We start from the raw sequence: 22,780 nt of genomic DNA on the forward strand, positions 1-22,780 counted from the left end.
GCTCGGAGCTGGCTCCATGGGAGAGGGACCTTCTCCTGTCACAGCCTTCCCAGCTGGGAGAAGCAGTGCCGGCTCTGCTCCCGGAGCCCTATCAGCTGAGCCTGTGGCGAATTAATCACTTGCGTTTTAAATGCCAATACAGCCCTTTCTGCCTTCTTCCCCCAGTGATGCGGATGCGGCGAAGGCAGCAAATCCTCCGGCTGTGCGTGCCCTCCCCGGACTGCTGCTGCCGTGCTCGCGTGTGTGCGTGGCTGGGAGCGCTGCCTAGGTGCAGCCGGGAATGAGACTGCTGTGGGGCAGGGGACAGCACAGCTCCAGGGGTGACTGATACAAGGTGGGGGATCCCCCCGTAAGAGCACACACCCCTGCAGGGCTCCAAGTTGCTCGAAGACAGGGGTCTTTTGTGCCTCCACTCCATCTCTGCCATGCCCGGCATGGAAGCAGGGAGCAGTCGCCCCTCCAGAAGCAGGTATGTCTGTGTGTGCGTGTGTGTGTGTGTGACACGTTTCTGTGTGCGGTCCTGGTGCAGCTGCCTTGCGTGTCCTCGGCTCCCTGTTGTCCGTGTCGCCTCTCGGAGAAGCGGCTGAGATTGGAGGGGGAGGACCGGGGTGGGGGGGAGGAAGGCAGGATGGACGGATTGCCTTTCTCCTCCAGCCTATGCATGTACCCCCTGGGCGGGGGGTGGATGTCTCTGAGCTGAGGATGAAGGCAAGGGGTGAGTGCATGGGAGATGGGGAAGTGGCCAGGGAGATGATGCCCACAGGGGGTGATGGGAGGGAGGGAAGCTTGGAGACAGGTCCCCCTTTTTCTCTGTGTGTGTGTGTGCAACTCGCTTAGGATCAGGATGCTGAATAGGATCAGGGCTTGCTGCACGCAGCTGGGTTTGACTGGTCTGCTTCTACTCAGACCTTGCAAGAGGAGGGGGTACATGTATATGTATGTATAGGTATGTATGTGTGTGTCTCTGTGTGTGTATACTTATATATGTATATTATATATGTATATTATATGCATGCATGTGCATATACAGGTATAGATACACTGACATATAGGTTTATCGCCTGCAGAAGGAGACGTCCTCATCCCACAGCCCCCTGCTCCCTGCCTCTTAGCAAACTTTGCCAGGGAGCCTTTGCAGACAGCGATGTGTGTGTGTGTCGTCTCTCTGTGCGGTGTGTGAACATTCGCCTGGTTTGGATGCAGGGGAGTGAGTAAATCTCTGCTCTGCTTTTACACTGCTCTGCTGGGAGGCTGACTGGCTGCAGAAAAGTCATTGCGTGGTGTCTGTCGGGTTTGTGAGTGTGCGTGCAGTGGCGGAGGGAGCTGGGTATTTATGTAGGGGCCCAGGACAGCTACTCAAATGCACACGTATGTCTATATGCATTGCTTGCAGGGGGTCTGCGTGACCATTTTGGTTTTCTGTTTTTCCATCAGAAAAAGCATGCCCACATTTTTATGCATAAGGATCCTCTGGCTTTGGAGCATGGGATGGGGGAGGAGAAGCTGAATGAATGAATGGGAGCAAGAGGAGGGGGAAGGAGGAGGTATGGGGGTGGGGGAGAGAGACGAACAGACGCATCCTATTCTCATCCCAGGACAGGCAGGAGTGCACAGCTGCTGCTGCTCCCATTCCGGAGCTTGGATCTGGCTGGGTAAAGGCAGCATAAATCTGCTAATGCTGCAGCGGGCAGCATATCTGGGAGCTGCTGTACGTAATGCCCTCTCCTGTGTGTGCTGCTGTGGCTCCCCCTTACCTCTGTGTGCAATGCACGTGAGCACACATGTGCGTATTGCATGTGTGTGTGTGTGTGTAGGCAAGGGTGGCTGTGCACAAACAATATGCTTGCAAGCCTTGCAGGCACCCAGGGAAGGAAGTGTTGGTGATGGGGAGGAGAGCATCGCTCGGGCGCTGCTGGCGCGTGCATCTTGCAGTCATGCACAGCCTGCGATCCATTGGCACCCACTACAGGCTCACACAAGCGTCTGCTGCTGGGGGTTGGTGTGTGCACACAAAAGTGGGTGCCCATGTGCAGGTCAGACTCAGGAGCTGCTCCCCCTCCTTTCCCCTAAAGGCTGGAGAGCACAGCGCTTCTCCTCACCCTGGAGGTAGGGAGCTATAACCCAAACTATGGAGCGGGGAGAGGATTGCTGAGATTGGAGCCGGGAGGGGTAGAGATTATGTAGGGAGTGGGGAGAAGGGGTCCATGTCCCTGGAGGGGGCCTAGGGGACTGGGCAGCCTGGCTGCATTGCATACTGTGAGCCAAGGAATTTGTCATGCACCGGGAGGTGGGAGGGAGAAGAGTGTGTGTGAAGTGGGGAGCTGGGGTGAAGGGGGAGGAAGGGACTGTGCCAGGGCAGAAGGGCATTTCTGGTGACCTGCATCCCCCGCCCCATCCCCACACACTCCTGTGTCCCAGGAAGCGCGGCCTGACAGCATCACTGATGTTCTATTCAAAGGAAGCTTCATGTGCATGGAACATGCATTATTAATATATTTAAATAGAGCCCCCCTTTCGCCTGCCTGCTCTATGCAGACCGTACCAGCAGCAGTGAGGAAGCTGCAGGGAGTGGAGGGGTGCTGATGTGCTGCCAGGGGTGAGAAACAGCCACTTTCATCCCACTGATTTCCCCAGCCTAGAAATCTTTCCCCCCAGCCCCCTCCCCAGCTGCCACTCTCCTTACCCTGTTGTTTTCCTCTGGGAGGTGGTTTGCTTTCAGGGCATCCAACTCACAAGCATGTAGATATGTCAGGATGAAGCAAGCTGCTTTCATTGCTTCCCCCCCCCCAAAAAAAACCTATGACACCAAAGGAAGAACTGTGAATGAATGGCCTTTTCCTCTCTTCACCCAGCTCCAGGCAAAGTGGGTATTTGGGAATATGCTGCCTGATCCGCTGCGCTGGTGCAAAGCTAAGCTGTGGAGCAGAAGCCGCTTGGAGGGTAGAAAGGGCGTTTGGGAAAATGGGGCATACGGAGGTGGAGGTTTTGCTGGGGGGCAGCTTGTGGTTAAAATGAGAAAGGTGAAAATAGCAGGCAGGGGGGAAGCAGAGGGGAGGGAAGCACAGCGGCAATGATGTCTGTGACGTTTTTTCCTACCTGGGTCATGTCAGAAGCCAGATGCAGCTTCAGGCAGAGTGCGGCTGCCTCATCTAACTCTGTTGAAGAGTGGTGGAGAGCCCTGCTCACCTGGGAGAAAAGCCAGTGGTCACATCAGGGCCTGTTGAAACCTCCCATTGCTGTCAGCAGATGTGTCAGAGAGCATCAGCACATTTGCTGAGAGGAAGAGACCTGGCTGCTCTCTCCCTCATCTCAAATAGTGTGTTTTTTCCCCTTGGGTCCTCAGGTCCCCAAATGTGGGCCTGAGCTAAGTTGTTTCTGTTATTAGTGTGAAGGAGGACTGAGGACATGCAGGGAACACCCCTGTCCTCATACTCTGGTGAGATGACAAGCAGAGCCCTGCTCTGGGAGAGGCATGTGATGTCCCCCAAACACACCTGTAGCCCTCACCCCTGCCTGGGTACCAGAGCAGGACAGGAGCAGATTAGGTGTTCCAGGAAAATACCCCCTTTTCTGGGAATAGAGGAGCTTTTGCTTTCCTTCTCTATGGAGCACTGAGGGATCCCAGCCTGCCAGCAGGTATGGGGAAAGCTGGAGCATCTTCAGTAACACTGCGGGTTCTGCTGGTGGGGATTGGTCATGCTGGTCTCGATGCTGAGCTACAGGGGGAGGTTGAGCTCTATTTGGGGTTCCTTTGGGGCAGAGGTCAGTGTTCCTCAATGCCTTTCCAGGTGGGAAGAGGGGTTAAGGAGGACATGGATTTCAGCCACTGAAGGGAAGGAAGGAGGCTGAAGGCATGGGAGCCACCTCCTATGCTGGGTGTGTGGGTGTGAAGTCCTCTTTTTTGGGGCTGGAATGGCAGAGTGCAAAGCTCAGGGGGCAGACCGAAGGGCTGTGACCCACCTCCAGCCCCTTCTCTCTGCTGGGTCAGCTGTGATCCAGATGAAGGCTGTATTTAAAGCCCCATATGGGTCAGGCTTGGCACTTTGGAGGTGACAGTGACTGTGGGACTGCTGTAGTGTTTGCGTCAGTGGCTACATGGTCTGGCAGCAGTTACAGCTGCATTTATGTCCTGGCTTTCCTGTGCTCCCCAGCTGTTTGGTAGCTTGTTTTACCGTTGCCTGACCTCCTCTTTAAGGGCTTACAGCAGTTCTTCGGGTCCCCTTGGAGCTCAGGGGTACCTAGCCATTGCCTGAGATGAACTGCTTTCTCCACAGACTGCACTGACCAAATAGTTTTCTGTCACTGAGGAGAAATGACCTCATTTGCTCAACATTCATAAGCCAAGAGGAAACCCAGTTCCAACTGACCAGCTGAGGTACAGAAGGAGGGAAGGGCAGTTGTCATTCTTTCCACAGCATTATAAGGGGTGGGAAACAAGCTATTAAGAGCCAGGCTGAGGTGAATAACTCGATGGGTTTGGTCACTATGTTGATGTTGCAGGGAGTCTTTAGGGTTCCCAAGCAGCCCTGGGTAGACAGAGTGGCTACATGGTGCCCTATAGCATAGCACCAGACACCATGGAGATAGGCACAGGATCAAAACCCTGTAGGAGAATTTGTCCTACTGCTGAACGTAAAGCCCATCCATCATCCTGTGCTGACCCAACTGATGTGCTGGGTCCATTCCTTCCTGTCCATTCCTCCCCACACCCTGGGGAGTGCATCTTCAGCTTTCCACACAAGAGTTACCCCCATGTGGTTTCAGTAAGCTGTATGGGAAGGACTGTTTGCAAGAAACTGTAGGTACTTTTGGCTCCTGTGAGTGTCGGTTAGTCTGACAGCAGAGATAGGGAGCAAATAGGAAGGATCATCAGTAGCATGACCTGGAGAGGGTGTCACGAACTGCCACAACTGGCCTATGGGGAAGTCCCTTCCTTCCTTCCCTCCTAACTTCTGAATGGCTTGGGTGACAAGCTAATCACCATGGAAGGCACTGTAGGTATGCAGACTGTGTCTCAGGATGGGGTACAGGCTACCAGTCGCCTTAAGGCAAGGTATCATATGTTTGTATTCATTCTTTCCATGGCTCATGCACTCAATCTGTAGACCAGATGGGTCAGAGTTGCCTGTGTAATTTTAGGTTCCTGTGAGGACTCCATGAGCTATCCTTCCTCTGGGAACATTGGTTTATGCATGAGAACATGTATGTTATAAACAGGGAGAGAACCATTTTCTGCTAGGCTTTGTCTGTCCGTTCCTCTTGTATGCACAGGTCACATCTGTGTGTGCACAAAGTCTGTGTGCCATGTGTGTCTCATTCCTTCTTCGGCTTCCTCTGTGTTATCCATGCATCCATATATTCCTGTGTGTGTTTGTGTATGTGCCTGTGTGTGACGCAGGTAATTGGTTTATACCTGGGGTGATCACGTGTATGGGTATGTATGTGCACCTTTTCCATCTCTTGGACTTGATGTCCAAATCTCAGTACTTGATGTCTCAGTCTGTGTTTGTAATTGTGCGCCATGCTCAGCTGGAGGACATCCACACTACCTGTTCATATATCTTCTTCTCCCCGCCTCTTGTGATTCTTCTTCTTCCTCTCCTTGGGGAGAGGTCTTGTGCTTCAAGAGATAGTCTTGAATTGTATTACCTGGTGCCACATGTATGAAGTGAGTTAGGTTTCCTGGCATCTGTGTAACTCAAGTACATCCAGAAACATCAAGCTGTGAAGCACAAGGAGAACCAATTAATATTTCCAAGGCTTTATTGAGACCAGTCTGAAAAACCTGGCATTCAATCCTGGGTGCTATGCTAGCTGAAGGAGGGTGAATAAATAAATTGGAGGGAATTCAAAGAAGAGCAACAAAAATTATGAAAGGGCTAGAGGGACTTACTTATGAGGAGAGATTAAAAGAGCTAAATATATAGAGCTTGACTAAATGATGATACTATAACAGTTTACAAGTATTTGAGGACTGTAAACACCAAGGAAATGAAGAGATTATTTAAGGTGGAAAAAGATGGGCAAACTCAGAAGTATGGCATGAGGCTGAGCAAAAAGGTGAATATTTGGCTGGCTCTGAGGATGCATGCAAGCTTCCTGGTACGAGTGCTCAGACCGACTACGAAATAGTCTGGCAGGTTCATGGAGATGTAACTGCTTGCAGCAAAGAAACACATGGTGGTGAAAAGGGGTTGAGGGAATAAGCATGGGTACCATGGATAGTGGTGGAGGTGGAGTGATCTGCAAGGCCTCTCCTTCATACGCACCACTGCCAAGAGAATTCCGAGAGGTGTTTGATTGTCTTTCACCTTTTATTGATACCCTGTCTCACCGCTGGGGAGAACCTGCACACGCTGTTGTTGAGGGGGCAGAGAGGCGGTACAGGAGGAATGAGTAAATGGAGTCTGATGGAGGTGGAGGACGTTATTCCTTCCACCTCTCCATCCTTTCCGTCCGAAGAGGTACTCCAGGAAGCAATCCTGTAGGTGAAAATGGGCTTTGCCACAACAGCTTTCTAGGAGGGTACAGGCTGAACCTACCAAAGCAAGTGGTTCCCATTTTCCAGACAAAGATGGCTTGGCATGGGGACAGTGGGGTCAGGAGGATCAGACTTCCCTCCTCTGAATTCCTGCTTACAGATGGTTCAGAATTGGGAAACAAGGTCAGAAAGATTAAGACCCCTCCTTTTTCACCCCACTGCAGTCACAGGCCAGGAAAATTGAGTCAGATCATAATAAAAGGACTAGTGTGGAGAGGTTGCCATGAATAGTGTGATAGACAGGTCAGTGAAATGGAAGGGAATTCAGGAGGGTTGGCCCTGTTACAGATGGTCTGCTGAAAAGGCTCCATGTTTATCAACAGGGAAAAGGGATTTGGTCTTAAAAAGTTTGGAACAAGGTATTGAGAGCAGTAGGAATGAAGCATAGACGTTATTCCCAGCAAGGATCTGTACTGGGGATGACTGGTTTAAATGGCCTCAGACCTCCTTACAGCTTTAGGGTGGAGGGAAAAGAAGTCCTTCTTGGAATGGGCTCTGTCGTTTGTTTTCTTGTCAATACCTCCAATAGGATCAAATGGTCTAAAATGATATTGCTACACAGGGGTACTATTTGCCCATGACTTCTACATCAGCCTGGCTACTGAAAGTCACATGAATATAAGAAGGACCCTACTGAGCCAGGTGTGAGGTCCTTCCGGTCTCCAGATCCCCAGCAGTGTCTGAAGGAGGCAAGAGGAAGAGCATAAAGACAGGACAACTGTCTCGGAGTACTTTTTCTGAGCACTCTTTTGGCCTCCAGTGATGTGTGGCTGACGGACCCTGTGCTGGAAGATCTGTTGCACACTTCATAGATCCCTATGGATTTGTTTCTTCCCTGAATTCGTCCAGCCAGTTTTTGAAACCAGGTGAAGCACTAGCACCCACAACATGTCATGGTAGGAAGTCATGGAGCATAAACGTGCAGTGTGCAATGCAAGACCTCCTGTCATTTGTCTTGAACCTGTTACTTTCCAGTTTAATTTCCTGGCCCTCAATTTTTGGGTGGGAAGAGAGATTTAAACACCTGCCTCCTCTACCCTTCCTGTGTCATCTGTGGTTTTATAGACCTGTCTTATTTTATGGTCTCTGTTGCCTCTTTTCCAGTAGGCCTTCACCTTTCATCTCTCTGTATATACCAGCTGCTTCCTTCTTGGCTGTAGCACTTCATCTTTGTAGTGACAGAAGGACATGAGGCATCGCTAGATGGGAAGAGACATCACACCAATAAGCTGTGCCAAGTCCCACACAGGTATAGACTTCTGTGTCAGCTGCAGTGGCATGTTGTAGGACGTTAAGAAGCTGGGCAAAATCTCTGGGATCATTTTAGGGTGCCCTTGGAACATCAAGACAGGACTGGGCAAGACTCTAGGAGGCTTGGAAAATAGGAGGGGGAATTTTGAAGTGGGCCTCAGGATGTGAGGATAGCTTCCCTGACCATTGGTGCTGCTGGTCAGCAGAGGCAGGAGTTGGTCAATATAGAGCAAGTAAAGGCATTGAAAGGTGACAGAGATTTGATCTGAACTCTTACTGAAGCATGCTCAGGTAAGTCAGTTGACGGTGGGACAGGCTGTAGAAGCAAGGGGAAAGTATGGCTTGCCTATTTTGCTGGTGTAATGGGCGGTGGAAGAGAGTGGAAGGAGGAGGTTAAGAGGACATGGACCACCTATGAGGAGGCTCTTGGGCCTAAGCACAGCACAGGGACATCTTGACCTACTTGAAAGAGACACCCAAGAGTAAGCTTCCAGGTCAGGACTAGGCTTTCCTATGGCAGATTGAGAGATACAGCAACAAAACCATGGCTGAAACTAAGATTTTCTCATATTTCCTGGCTAGCTGAGGCCCACAGCCAGGTTATGGAGAAAAGATGAACGAAAATGAAACATCAGCAATCTTGTGAGTGTTCTTCAAGTACAATAGGTTCAGAGGGAGGGAACTCATGCCAGGAAGAAAAAGTCCCTGGTGGGGTGCAACAACCTCATCGTATTGGAAGGTAAAGAAGAAGGTGCCCTGGTAGCCGTTATATTTCCTACAGAGAAACACTGTTCTGAGTAACCTTTGGATTAAAGGCAGTAGGTGACTGAGGTGAGTGTGGAAAGCCTGCTTAGATGCTGCCAGATGTGACCAGGGCTAGGACTGGCATCAAGGGGAGGAGATGAGGGGAGAGGTCTGGTGTGAAGGAGGGGGCAAGGGGTGAAGACAGAGAGGAACAACATCAGGGGAGACAGTGGCGGTGAGATGTCTGTAGCAGCCATTTATGCCTTGAGATTTCAGTCTCTGCTCCCCACTGGGTGCCTCTCAAGGGGCAAGGAAGTCTTCTTCAGCCCCAGTGAGTTGTTCTCAGCCTGGTCACACACTAGGACAGTGCAGCTGCCTCACTCTTCCTTACATGCTAAGGAAGGTGGTGAGACTTGTTTCACACCATGTATGCTAGCAGCCAAGAATGGAGATGGTGAAGGAGAATGTGTCTTTTCTGCCTCCCCTCTTACTTTCTGCCCTTTCCTTTCTTCTGTCTCCTCCCCCATGCTGGTTGTAACCTTTCTTCCCTTCGCTGTCTGCTCACCTAACGCGGGCTGCATCCTGTGTCTCTGTTTATTTTCCTTTAATCCACGTGATGGATCAGTGACAGACCCCCACTGTAACTTTTCTAAATCAAAGCCCTTTATCTTGAATTGAGCAAGGTCAGGGGAAGCTTCTTAAGGCATCGCTTGTATTTTCTATCTCTGCCTCAGAGCAACTTAAAGGATGGCTCAACAGGATTAGTAGAAAGCGCAAGATCGGACAAATGGATTTGGCAGGGGCTGGCTGGTGGGCCTGGAGGAGCTGTGCGGCAAAGTGGGAGAGCTCCTTGCCTGCTGCCCACTGTGCCCCTGGGCAGTGAAGGCAGCTGGGCTGATGCTGAGCATAGTGCTGTTGCTGCCCCAGGAGAGAGCACTCTCAGCCTGCAGCACCACTCTTGGCTAAGCAAGGCTACTTAGTGCAGGCTGGGTGCTTTAGGGCCAATGCACAGGGGATATGTCTGTGCTTCAGGGACAACTGCACCCAGCACAAGCCTCTCTGCAAAGCCTAGAGGGACATGCCGATCACAACAGAGCAATGTACAGCTGGAATAGCGTGGGTCAGGCCTCAGGAACAAGCCAGGATGCCATTCCCTGCAGTCACAGGTCTCCATGGCAAGCTTCCCATTCCCTTCGCAGCCTGCCGAGTGCTGCTGGAGGTGTGAATTAGCAGTCAAGAAGTGCTGTCATTAGACTGCTTCCTTGGGTTGGCTTCTTCTGCTTCCTTCCTCCCCTTGCTTGTCTTATGCTTTTGCAAGTGTGTGTTTGAGAAGAAAGCATCAGGCTTGTGGGATGGCAGAAGGGCAGCAGGCCATATGTAAGCTCTCCTCACACAGCCTGGCTGGCACACTGCAGCCCTGACCAGTTCGTGGCCTTTGCTTCCTCCCCAGCATCTCGCTGCTGCTGGCAGCACCAGTTTCCCCCGTCTCTCACCCCGGGGAGCAGCTGGCTCTGCTGCAGATGGGAGGGGGTCTGCAGCAGGCTGCCCCTTCACTTCTGGTGACCAAGCTGATTTGACCACTGTGTCCCAACCCATCCCTTCCCCACCACACAGTGAATCTGTGCTGAGGAGGAGCCCCAGCCCATTTATTCTGTGATCCCACAGGTGACTGCTTCCCTCCTTCACCTGAACCCCCTCTGTCCTGGACTGCGTTCTCAGTGTACCAAGGCTCAGAGGTCAGAAAGGAGACTCATGAAGAGCATCTTCCCCAGCTGCAGTTGGCAGCTACAGTTCGTATCCCATCAGGCAGACACCCCTTCCTTGCACAAAGTGTTCAAAGCCTATTGTCTTATTGTATGTGTGCATGTATGGCAGTGGGAGCTGAGTTGCAAGGGAGTACAGATTCATGTATCTGGCCTTGCTTTCCCAAGCCTTCCAGAACAATGGGATAGCTGGATTAGTCAGGGACATGCTCCTCTCCAGTGCAAGGACTTCCCTTGCCCCATTGTCCTCTTCTTATTGGCAGTCCTTCTCCCAAGTGGATGAAGGGTCTCTCTGGGATCCCATTTCCTCTCTGCTGTCCTCCTGCATCAGCCTGGCCGTACAGTCCAGGGCTTGTCTTTGGTGTGGGGCACTCCAGCCTCTCAGCATGTGCTGCCCATGGGGAAAGCTCATGCTGTTTCTGCGTAGAAGAGGATTTGCATGCATGGTCGGGGAGAGACAGTCTGGCCTGTTTATTCTTAATGCTCCGTATTATCTCCATTAATAATGCCACCTCTGCCTCACATGCTAATTAAGGCTCAAGACTGTTAATGTAATAGGGAATTTGGGCAGAGACCACACAAGACTGGCTGGATTAAGTTAACCTTATGGACTGTTAATGGATCTCCTGGAGGGGCATTTCTGCCTAATGAGAATCTGGCTTGAATGGTAATCAGGGGCTCGCTCTCCACATGCCCACATAGCTGGGAAGGCTGGTGAGGCTGCAGGGCAGGACATGGGAAAGGCATCTGCACAAGCTGTTAGTGAAGCCTAGGAAGGAATAGGAGAGTGCAAGGCTGGAGGGGAAGACCTGAAAGTGAGGAAAGAATTGGGGCGAGCGGAGTAGTGATGCTGGTGGTGTTGCACAGCGGAGAGCCACAAACAGGTCCTGAGGCTGGCCCCGTGCTTCATGTGGTGGGTGTTTAAATATTAACACAATGGGCTGTATTTTCTGGTTGTGACTTCCAGCAGTGAAAAGGGCACCCAAATTGTGTTAGTGGTGAGCAGGAATCTAGGGATAAAAACCTGGGAAGATCTCTGTCTTTTACAGTGTAGGGAAAATGTTAGTGAAGGAATGTGACTCTGAGCACCCCTATGTGTAAAGAGTGCACTGCCTTGCTGGTGAGCAACAAATGAAAGGCTGGGTCTCAGTTCAGAAGAAGCCTGGAGACAAATTAATGGGAGCAAAATTGAGCTTAGAGGCTAAGCTTTCAGTGTTGAGGATTGGGTGAAGTTTGCAGATATCACAGATTCAGGATTGCTGTTGAAGCAAAAGTGGTGCAGCTTCAGTGTTAGGCTGCATTTTCAAGGCAAAAGTCTATGATCCTGGGCCTGGATGAAACTGGGTCTTGCTGGGAGCCCCTGAAGCCTTCCAGGGAAGGCATGCATACTTTCACATCTGGCTCCTTGTGTGCTAATTTTATCCTCCAAAGGGAATAGGTTCTGAGTGGGATATAGGGCAAAAGCAAAGCCTGAAATGGATGCCAGTTGTTTGCTATTTCAATTTGAGTGATTTAGATCAGTCCCAGAACAAGCATGTAGAGAGCTCAGGGTAGGGTGCTTGGGAGGAAGGTGCAGAATTAGTTAAAGGAATAACAAAATATCTTTGGGGTTTTCTTCTTACCAAAGCCCCACTGCCCCAGGAGATGCCCCAAGTGCTCCATGCTTTGGATCCTAGCCTGGAGGTTACTCAGTTCCTGTGGGATCTGGCTGAAGGCAGCCTTCTGATGAGGGAGCAATGTCAGAGCAACGAAGACATGTTGCTTTGGCTCCAGAGGTGTGAGTTTGAGCTGTGCTGACTTCAATTTGTGCACCCAACCCATGCAAGCCATGAGTCTGGTTTGTAGCGTGCAGAGTTTGGGGGTGCAGGTCTGCGGGTTTGTGATGCAGTTCACGGGGTTGGAAATGGGCGACAAGCACATGGAAAGGGCATAGGTCCAGTCCGGGTTGCCCACTGAGGTTTTTCTTTCCTTTCTGGCACTTGGTAGGGGAAGATACCAGGGAACTGCAAGGAAAGGAGTTTCCGTGCTGTGTGTTGTGTGGGAGTTGGTTCCTAGGGCAGAGTACGCTGCTGCCAGGGAGCGAGGGGAACTGAGGGGAGGTGAGAAATTAAAAGCAGAGACCAGGAGGAGAGGCAGCGCAGGAGCCAGACAGACTGTTCCAGCCGAGAGGGATCCCCTCCCTGCAGACCTGTATGCAGCCAGGGGTGCGTGCCGTACTCATTGTGCTGTACCCATAGTGTTGCTCCCACAAGGATGCTCACTCTGCAGGTGCGCAGTAACATACTGGTGTTGCGCGCACAGAGGTTTAAATGCTGTGACACACACATGAGACAACCCACAGAGGACACATAATTCTCTGACATCTCACAAACGCACTCATGTTTTCAGCAAAGATTAGATTTGCACACAGACACAGTGTTCACCCTATATATAATATAGCGCTTGGATGCACATATGTACACATACATGTTCCATGCATCAATATCTGCATTCCATTGCCCACAGCAGGCACATGCACAGCACCAGGGGCCACACATTCCTGCATACCCATGTGCACACATGACATCATGTTGGCCGTGTTGCCCCCTTTCAGCATTATCCCATGCGGATGGACACACTCACAGCAATACTGACGGACATTCATGGTTTTGTGGCTGCCAGGTTTCCTTGCTTGCCAGCATAAAACTGGCATGTAAAGGTGAGGCAAGCACGTCGCTGTGGTGAACACCACACTGATGTACATGTGCAAACACACATACGCATCCCCCTTGGCTTCTGTTTGCTTCGCTTTTGCTCTCCTTTTCCTTCTGTTTAGCCAGTTATGGTGCTTCTTCCATGCCCCTGAAGCACAGGAGCAGATGGTTTGGAGGTCAGTTTAGGATGATGTTTCTTTTCCACTAGTGGCTCTCTTGAGCTGCTTAGCTCAGTAATAAGTATCTCAGAGATGAAGATCTTCCTTGGCTATCCACAGCGACACCTCTGTTACCTCTGAGCACCTATTAGAAATCTTGGGTCCGAAAGCCTCTTCAGATTGTCCTCATGACCGCACTTTAACCTAAGTAGCATCTCTGGCTGTGGTGGCTTTTCCAGGTTCAGCAGCATCAGTTAGCTTTGACCAAATGAGGCAACTCCATCTCCACTGTGCTTTGTACACGTGTCTTGCTGAGCCCCAGAAAGACTCTCTCACTTGTCCCCTTTCAGCCTGCATTATTCATCTCCTGTAATGCACAATGAATGTTTGTGGGAAAAGCCATGCAGGTACAGCTGAGCACAGTGCTGAGGAACAGACATTCCTAGCAGGCTGAAATTGCCTGGGTGCATGGGCCAAGTTAAGATGAGAGAGGGGAAATTTTTACTCCTAAGCACTTCTGAAAAGCCAGTGGTGGAAATAGAGGGGAAGAGGGGCTGGTTTGGAGGGGTTGAGGTGGTGGTGGTGGCTTCCCCACGTGTTTCTTCAGCCTCCTCTCATGGTACCGCATGAACATGTGTGTGGTACATATGTTGGAAGGTGGGAGTGCTCTGGAGGAAGGTTTGAAGTAGGTGGCTTTGGGGAGCAGAGTCTGCACGCCTCAGTAACAGTGGGGAAGGTGTACTTGCACCCACTGGAGAAGGGCTGTGGGGTGTTTGGTGGAGAGCTGTGGGAGCAGGGTGCTGGGCACACAACGTGTGCGAGGGCAGGATGCTCCTGGAAGAGGCTATTGCAGTGTAGACATTACTGAGGTCTCTCTGCATGTCCAATAGCACCAGACAGAGCTTGGGGGACTCCCTCCATTTTCCCTCTCTGTGGCTGGAGCTAGACCTGACTGCAACCCCTGCATTGCCTGCATCCAATCCACCCTGATGCCAGCCTCTTTGTGTCTGTGGGCTCTTCCTTTTGTACCTGTGCCGATACCCACTGCTCCCAGTATAGCTACAGACCCCTGCACCAAATGCCTGCGGTTGCACCCACACCCAGCTGCTCTTCCCCCCAAAAAACCCTATGTTTTCCCATGCCTCTCCCATATTCCAGCAGTACACAGTACACAGGCTTGCCCTGATGCCGAACCCTGATCGCTCTCAGTCATTGATAGCAGTATCATGCTGTGACACTACCGTGCTTGTTAAACAAGTCTGGCAGAGTGCTTGCTGCGCCATCCCTGGTGCCAGGCCAAACTCCTCTCCTTCCATCACTCCTTCTTATCCACCTTGCACATCTCTTTGTCTCTCCCAGGGCTTGGGAGGAAGCTGGTGCCATCCTGGCCAAATCTCTGCTTCTCATAAGGGTTTATCTACTTCTTCACCATGCTTAGGTTTTGCAGTCACATCCGCTGATGCCAGCATCAGCCAATTTCAGAGCACTTGGGGCTGGTGGGACCTTGCACTCTTCTTTGCATGTAAATTACGCACATCTAATGCCAGAAGAAAGGAGAAAAGGAGAAGGGATGAGTGTGGATACTTTTGCAGGCTTTCTGCTCCAGAGACCTTGCTCCCAGGAGATGCAACATGTGTCAGCAGACACACATGGGCTTTGCTGGGAGGTGGTAGAACGGGGAGAACTAGAGAAAGTGCAGAAAAAGGGGAAGATCTCAGAGATGGAGGCAGTTTAAGCAGAGCTGGTGTGGCAGTGGTGTGTGTGCGCGCACACCCGTGCAGGTACATAGAACAATACAGCTGTCTCTGAAGTGAGTTCCAGCTTCATAACTTTGAAGAATGTCATTTTTTGGGTGTTGAGTGATGTTGGCTGGCCGCATTTCACATGTAGCTTGTGTTTGTCTGCCTGTGCTGGATGTAGATGAGTATTTGTGTTTTCCATGTGACAGAATATGGCTGGTGTTTGATGGTGCTGGGGCTAGCGTTTAAGATCCATCAGGATGGTATGCTGCTGTGTGGGCTGAGTTAGGTGGGTAACAGTATCTGATGTGATCAGTTTGTATGCTGCAGGCGATTCGTAAGCATAGTACATTTGTGTGTGATAGGCAGCTAGTGCTGCTTGCTTGACTTATGTTCCTAAGCGCGTGGAGATGTTTTAAGTGCTTTTGTTTTGTTACAGATGTATGCGTTGTGATTTGTTGGTGCAGTGTTTGTGCTGATATAGATGGTGTGTATGTGTGTGTGTATACGTGGGCACTTTTTATCGTCTTTGCTATGGAGGTGGGCTGATTAAATGATGTGCATCTGTTCGGTGACAGTTATGTATAAGTGGTCAGGAGTTTTCATGTGGTAGGTATGATCAAACCTCCAGCATGCGGTTGTGCAGTGGTCAGTATTTGCTGTGCTGTATACAAATGTTTTTGCTGTGAGAGGTGGAACAGGCTGGGTGGAGTTGGTGTGGTTGTGTGGTGGTTGTCTGAAACACCACGCATGCAGGTTAATACAGCTGTGCAACCCCGTCGGTGCAGGACGCACATGAAGAAGAGGAGCACCTCACCCCTTGAAGGGACGCTGAAGGGGGTGTATTCAGGGTGGTGCATGAGGGTATGAAAAGGCCGGTGTGTGTGCATATAGCATGTGTGTAGCAGTTTGAGTGTGAACAGCGTACTTGCAGGGGGGTGATGAGAGCAGGGCCAGGAGGCAGCCTGCCTGCATGTGTACAGCCACGTGTGTAGGCACACTTCACCTTCCCCCTGCACAGGGCCAGGGGCTGTCTCCTGTTTGCATGCAGTGGGACAGATAGGCTCTTAGGAAACAGCCCATCCTCTTCTCATCCTTTAGATCTGCTTCCATCCATCTGTCTGTCTGTCTGCCCTGCTGCCCATGTCCAGTTGTCTGTGCCCATCACCACCAGTATGCCCCGAGCAGCTCACACCCCACACTGCCTGTGGACTCAGCAGCTGTGCATCTCTCCGTCCCTCCCACACACACACATTCACATGCACACGCACCCTGGATCTTCATCTGTGGTATATTCAGTTGCCATTGGAAACCTAAGAAAGAAGTGAATCTACCCTCCAAGTCTTAAGCTGGTGATTTTTTTCCCTTTTTTTTTTCCTCCTTTTTTTTTTCCCTCCCCTTTCCTCCTCTCCTCACAGAAGGCGAAGTCGTTCGCAATGAATCCATGGCAGCTTCGATGGAGCAGTGAGCTGGAGCACCTACTCACAGGCCACTCCTTGATGTGACTGAAGAGAGGCCTTTCCCAGCACTCGCCGAGGAGAGCAGAGCCCTGGATTTACCTTCTGCACACCCGGGCACCCCCGGCACTGGCACGGCGAGGTAAGCCAACCTCAGCACCTATGTCTGTGTGCCTCCATCCATCCCTGCTTCTTCCCCAGAGGAGTGAGGAAGGAGAAAAGCAGGGGTTTCTGCTATGCTGTGAACAAAATATAGGCATCCATCAGCACCCTCCCCCCCCCCCCCCCCCCCCGTCGTTATGGAGAGCTGCTCCCCCTCTCCAACCCCCTTTCCCTGCAGCTCTGCATGCCTGTGCAAGGAGGGGATGTTTGCCGAGCAGCAGGGGTCCTCTGCGCGCAGTCCCGAGTGCTTTCCCCTCCTTTCCCATCCCTCCCTTGGCACACACCTGTCTGCTCTTCTCCCTACAGCATTTCCCTGCCCTCCCCGTTTCCTGGGAGAAGGGGCAGCCGGGCTGACGCTGCTGCAGCAGAGCAGCAGGCTGCTTTGGCCAGCAGCATGGCTGGGCTCCGCGGCCCTGGAATGAGTCCCCCTGGGGATGCAGCTTACAGCAGAGCAGCAGTGGGCATCGCGGCACCGGGAGTGGGGCGTGCAGGGGACAGGTTCCCCCTCCCTCCTCATCTCACAGATATTTTGAGTATCCCAGCTCCCCACGGAGGGCACTGGCCTCCATTTCCTAGCCAGGTACCTCCTCGGAATACCCAGCCCAACCTGGCACAGCTTTGGGGGTGATGGGCGTGCTCTTTGTCGCTGCTTAGCTGCTGTCACCTGGTGCTCCTGCCCAGTTAGGAGGGATGTTTTCCTTCTGGAGACAGCGTGTTTCATAAGCTGGGAACACCGTGTGCCCTGCACAGGCAGTGGAGGGGCCCTGTGCCGAGCCTGACCCATTTTGGGGCGCAAAGCTCTTGGGAGCACCTGAAAGGGCCTCCCGCTGCCTGGGGCTGCCCTCGGTGCCCCCTTCCCAGCTCCTCTGCTGGGAAGGCAGAAGGATCAGCCGCACTAGTTCCATGGCATGTCTCTGCTGCTGATGCTGCTGCAGCGTGCGGATGGGAGCAGGGAGCAGCTGTTTCTCCCATTGCCCGGGCAGGCCCAGATGCGCTGCCGGCCCTCGAGGGGCACGGACGTGCCTGGAGATGCCTTTCCCCACAATAAGACCCTAAAGCAACGAGCTGCTGGCAAGGCGGCAGGCAGAAGGCGTGCTGAGAGTGGGGTTTAGAGGGGAGCTTTGGGGGTTCGCACCTGCCGGTGGACTCAGGCTCTGCACAGGCTCTGGGGGTTTCTGTGTCAGGTTTTGGGGCTGCTGCTTTTCTTCAAGGGGAAGGGGCCAGTAGGGTCTGTGTTGTTGCATACTGGTGTGGTGTCTCCTGAAGGAGGTGATGGGTTGCTCCCCTCCTGCCCAGGTCTCACCTGGTGATGCTGGCAAGAAGGGTGCATCTTCCTCTGCATCTCCCTACTGCTATGGCAGGACCCTGCCATCAGCTCTCACTTCTTTGATGCCCCCTCTCTGACTACCCTGACACCTACCCTTCCACTTGAACTGCTACCTTCAGCTTCTGTCCGGTGTTCTTCCTCTTTGGGGGTACTTATAAACTGTTTCTCCCTCCTTCAACAGCACCCCTTCCTCACTCCGTCTCCATCACTCCCCATCCCTTGTGACCCTTCAGTGCAGGGGCAGGAGAGGCTTTGGGCATCCTCAGGAAGGGCTGATATCCCCTGGCAGGATTGTTTCTGATCGCTGCTGCCAGCTGACAATACTGTGAAGTGATCTTTTCCCCTGTGGTTCACACCCTTCGGTGCGTGAGCGTGTGTGTGTGTTGCGGGTGATGGAATGACTGTAGCGATGCTGATGTGTCACTGCTCCTCTTGGCCGGGGCCCGACAGGGAGCAACACCGTGCAGTCGCGCTCAGTTCCTTTACTGGGGAGTTTGCAGAAAGCAAGCTCTTCCCTGATGGAGTCTCCAAAGCCATTTGGCATTGTTTTAATTCCTCAGCCCTCCCAGGACATGGCTTTGGCACTGGCTCAGGGTGGACAAGACAATAAATCCAGCTCTAGGGAGCTTGGTACTGGGTCAAAACTGCTGCTGCTGCGTGATAGAAAATGCTGATCCTGTATGAACTCACTCTGCTGCTTAGATTTGTTTAGAAAACAATGTTGGCTTAACTCTGTACTGGCAAGGTTTATGTTGCACTGGGTAATATCTGTCTGCACAACTCTAGCTGGATGCTGGCTCAAGTGTTTGTCCTTCCACATCTGGCACGTTCTCCGGATCGCGTGTGCTTTGGCTAATCTGACAGACGCAGTTGCACACCGTAGCCAGCCAGGTTCAGCCCCTCCTGTTGGGCAAGCTGGTTTGAAAGAGGGTTGAATTACTGTCTTAGCAGGGGGCAAGACATATCCCACACCAGGCAGCTGCCCTCCCCTTTCAGGAATTACAACAGCTCTGGTCTCCCAGGTGTCTTGAAAAGTGATGCGCAGCAAGGCAGAAACCTAGCTTTCTGTATCTCTTTCTCTCCTAGCACCAGCCTGGGGCCAGGGAGATCCTAGAGAGACAAGTGTGTCCTCTGGCTGGTGGCCACCTCTCTGCCTGGATGTCCCCAAGGGTTTTTCGGCAGTGTCACACACTGAAAAGGGCTGTCCACTGTCCTGGAGAGCATGTGTGCAGGGATGAGAGGATGCCAGCTGGGAGGAGGACAGGCTTCATGCTGAAAAGGAAGGGAAGTGTCATGTCAAGAAGAGGATGCTGCTCTTTAGCCCTGACCATCGCACAGACCCATGGTCAGTGCATAGGGCCTGGGAGAAGTGTTAGCTTTCCTCATAGGATCATGTTGAGAGGAAATGGGGTTACACCATGGATGGAAGGCAAGGTGCTCACGTGGGACAGCGTAAAAGCAAAACCCCTTCCTCTTACAGCAGGGACTTACTCCAGTTCGGTCACTCAGGTGCTTGTGCTGCTAAGGGAGATTGAGTTGAAGGGGTGAAAGGGCAGGAAGGTGGTGAGGGATGGTTAACGTCATGCTTGTGTGTGGACACGTGCAAGTCTCTGGTGATGAGGAGGAGCATTTGCTGACCAGGTTTTGCAGTCTGAAGCCAGCTTTACTTTAAAGCCCAGCAAGATTAGCTTTTGGGGTTGAAGGCAAGAGATGACACTGCCTACAAAGCTTTGTTGCTGAGGACTCCTGAACACTGACCCCAGCAAGAACTTTCCCTGGTCACTGTGCTGTGCCTCAGTTTCCCCTACCTTTACGTGGGACACAGTGTCACCACAAACGCTGGTGGAGAGGAGTTGAATGGGGAGGAGGGATGTGAAGGGCTGCTTATGGTTTGCGTGGTGCTTTGGGTAGCACAGAGAGGTGCTGTGTGGAGAGGTGCAGCCTGTGAACTCTGCTGATATGGCTGCACGCTGACGTTCACAGGGGGCTGGATGCTGGAGGAGCATCCGTAATGACTAGGGTGCTGCGTGCCAGGGCCAAGGCAGCGATTCACTCAAGCCTGTTTTTGTTTGGGAAGAGAAAGGGAGTTTGTGGCCTGTCACTTGGGAAACAGAGTGGGGATTCAGCGGTGGAGGGCAGGCTACTTGGCTGGGCCTCCCCAAGCATCCACGCTGTGTGTCATCTGTGTATGTGTGTCAGGGGAGAAAAAGGGACCCCAGTACAGGCCATGACTAGTGGCCAGCCATACCCAGCCCTGTCATTTCACCTCCCACTTTTACCCCCTGCACAGAGAGGACAGGCTCAAGATGCACACATGGGACAGACCCATAAGCATGAGAAGAGGGAGAGAAGTAAAAGCCTTCCTAGAAGAGCAGCTGGATGGGATTCATGCTACTTCCCTGCTTGGCTTAGCCCATGTGTGGTAGCACAGCATCTGTGTCCATGCTGCTTCATCCCAACCCAAGCAGGCACCTTCAGCAGGGTTGTACCTGGTGTGTGGGGCTGGGTCACAGGCTGGGAGGTCATTTTGGGCTAACTCAGGAGATGAAGAAGATGTCTTCCTCCCCTGAGCTCCTCCCTCATCTTATCCCTGCTGTGCTTCTTCAGGTGTGAGCCCTGCCTTGTTTCTTGGAGGTAGAGTCCTGCAGGTAGTGGAGGGAGGTGTCACGGAGGGAAAGGGAATTGTGAGGCACATAGGAATGTGGAGGGGATGGAGACACTGAGAAAGAGGAAAGACTTGAGAGCAAATGGGCAGAAGCAGCAAATGAAGGGAAGGGTGGAGAGGGAGGCAAGAAGAAAGCAGCATGTCCCTGTGGTGACTATGTGGTGTGGAAGTCTTATACAGACACTTCTACCTAGTCAGGGTAGGTAGATTTCATGCAAGTTCTTAGTGTCCTTTTGATGGGAGTGTGGCAATTTCCAGAAGCTGGATTACCTGCGTTGTCTTGCAGACAGGCTTGCAGGTGAGTGAGCATGTACCCACGGCCGGCCATACGTTCAGCGTGGTGTGTTCACTGCGACACAAACCCGTAGGTGCTTCAGGCACATGTTTAGTTTCCTCCACATCCTCCTGTGGCAGGACCAATGGCCCATGTGGCTTGAAGTCAGTGGCATATCAGGGCCGTCAGACTGTGCCCTTGTCTGAACTCCCATGCCTTTTAAAGCCAGCCAGCATGGTGACAGCTATCAGGAACCAGCCCAGCACAAAGAAAAAAACATATAATGGGGCTACTTATTTGAGTTCCCCAGCATTTCCCATTGCATTTCATGTCTTGTGGCTGATTCAGTTGAAAGGCAATCAATGGAGCTAACAGCTCAGCATTGTTCTGCTCACCTTCTGATTTACTTCTTTTCATCCTCGCTGGGTTTCATCTCCTCCCAGGTTCATGCATCCCCCAGCACTGAGGTTACTTTCTTTTTATTGCACTTTAGGCTGTATATAATCAAGCTAGCTCCGTTCCTGCCTTGAATCTTCTGGGGTCAAGACGGAAATCACTCTTCAGCGAGAGACCCAAACAAATGAGCAAAAGTAGCCTGGTTGGTCAGAACAGGGTGGAAGTTATCCAAGAAAACTTGCACTGATCAATTCCAGTCACCTCCTGTGTTTAAAGTGACTCAGTAACTCCATTTTTAGGATGTTGCTGGGGAGCTGAATTCTCTTATGATTTCTCTTATATCGGCTGTCCCTACCAACGGTGTTTGTGAGATTCTTTGCCCATATCTGCTTAGATGAGCAACTGATGGAAACCATGCTGGTAGAATAATGGGTGTTGGGACAAAGCCAATCATAAACTCAAAACCCACCGAGTAAAACACAAAGCCTCTCCCCACCCTCCCTTTCTCCAAACAATAAGATATCAAGTCCAGATGGTTAAATCTGAGAGTTTGGAAGGAGCTTAAAGTGATTGAGCTGCTAACAAAAATACGCAATCTCTTGTGGAAAAAAGAAAAAAGAAAAGCTACTGATTCAGGGAACTGGAGAACACCAAATGTTGTACCTATATTTAAGAAAGGGCTCCAGTGATGATCCGGGGAATTAAAGATCAGTAAGCTCTGCATCTGTATCTGGTGAACTGGTGGGAATGATAATTAAAAAGCAATGCTCGAAGACATCTGGAGGATTGTGGTCTGATAGGGCCTAACCAGCACGGGTTCGGCAGAAGAAAACTGCATCTTGCTAATCTCCTACATCTCTTTGAACGTGTCAATAAAGCGAAGGATAAAGAAGAACCGATTGATATAATGTATTTAGACTTCCAAAAGGCTTTTGAAAGATCCTGCACAAGAGCTGCTAAAGAAGCTAAGTAGTTACTGAGAGACAAAATATTGACATAGATCAAAAACTGAGTAGGAGACTGAAAGAATGAGGGGATTAAACAGCCAAGTTTCACCATGGCAAAAGGTTAACATGGCCTCCAAGTTCTCTTCTAAATCCCATGTGGTTTAATGTATTGTTTAATGAATTGGAAAGGTGGGAGGAGATACATATACCGTATAAAAATCTGCAGGTGAGACAAAGTTATTGAGTTGGCAGTGGCCAGAAGGAGCTGTGAGAAATGCTGGGGAAGGAGAGCTAAGTTAAATGAATGCGCTGTGCTCTGGCAAACGAAACTCAGTGTTGGTACATTCAAACTAATGTGTGTTGCAGAACAGACTCATGACTTCGGATAACCCCAAAGGTCCTGAATGAAGGGTATCAGCCAAATGGAAGTGTGGGCGACTGTCAGGGAGCTCTTTGGAGAGCTCTGACCTGTGTCACGCTGCCCTCGAGCAGGCAAAGTAGCTGCTTGGCTGCAGAGGCAGCGGGTAGAGAGTACTCTGACAGAGCTGTGAGGGTCTCGGTACACCTGCGGTGCTGCCTCATTTGGAATCGCATGCCAAACTGCAGTCAGCCTCTTTCCGAAGGGATGCTGGAGACTTGAAGGGGCTCTTAAGTGGGACAGTA

At 51.5% G+C, this 22,780-nt stretch overlaps 1 long non-coding RNA gene across 1 annotated transcript; it reads left to right on the plus strand.

The window, feature by feature from the left end:
• The first annotated feature begins 262 nt into the window (after positions 1-262).
• Positions 263-22,243, plus strand: LOC136007195 (uncharacterized). Its single transcript, XR_010609523.1, has 3 exons — positions 263-469; positions 16,308-16,488; positions 21,268-22,243. It is a non-coding gene; the product is annotated as an uncharacterized LOC136007195 (long non-coding RNA).
• The last annotated feature ends 537 nt before the right edge of the window (positions 22,244-22,780 follow it).

Source organism: Lathamus discolor, chromosome 1, assembly GCF_037157495.1.
Source record: "Lathamus discolor isolate bLatDis1 chromosome 1, bLatDis1.hap1, whole genome shotgun sequence".
Classification (NCBI taxonomy): Eukaryota; Metazoa; Chordata; class Aves; order Psittaciformes; family Psittacidae; genus Lathamus; species Lathamus discolor.